At 43.0% G+C, this 451-nt stretch overlaps 1 protein-coding gene across 1 annotated transcript in view; it reads left to right on the forward strand.

Moving 5' to 3' along the window:
- The window catches only part of LOC133630240 (class I histocompatibility antigen, F10 alpha chain-like), a 4,953-nt gene extending 4,896 nt beyond the window's left edge, over positions 1-57 (forward strand). The window contains exon 4 of the mRNA XM_062021710.1: positions 1-57. This exon is cut by the window's left edge and continues 1,544 nt beyond it. The gene's annotated coding sequence lies outside the window, so the exon portion shown is untranslated.
- The last annotated feature ends 394 nt before the right edge of the window (positions 58-451 follow it).

Here is a 451-nt window from a genome sequence, read left to right on the forward strand (position 1 = left end):
CTTATGATCAATATCACATTGTGTCACATCTCTGTCAATAAATCCGTTTGTTCTCCACTCGCCTCGCACTGCTTTCTTGGGGACCAGGAAGGGTCTCGCTCATAACAATGGTAGAAATAGGTCGTTTTTATATTTAAAAAAAGACATTTCTTGTTATCTTATTGTCAATCACTAAACAATTTGAACTTGACGTGTATTTCTGGTCTTGTCATCCTGGTCCGGACAGAAGGGCGACACGGCAGTGCGGCTGGATCAAAAATGAGGTCAGAGACGCTTGACTGAACAAAAAGTTGCTTTATTACAAGCGAGCGTGGTCATACAGAACTGCAGTTCCTGGAGGAGGTCAAGTCCAAAAAATGTGGCACTCCTAACTTGGAGAAGCCGAAGCAGTTTTATATTCCTCCTTCCTGTCACATACCAACATCCCATCTTATTGCCCATGTATTGCCTG

Source organism: Entelurus aequoreus, linkage group LG15, assembly GCF_033978785.1.
Source record: "Entelurus aequoreus isolate RoL-2023_Sb linkage group LG15, RoL_Eaeq_v1.1, whole genome shotgun sequence".
NCBI lineage: Eukaryota > Metazoa > Chordata > Actinopteri > Syngnathiformes > Syngnathidae > Entelurus > Entelurus aequoreus.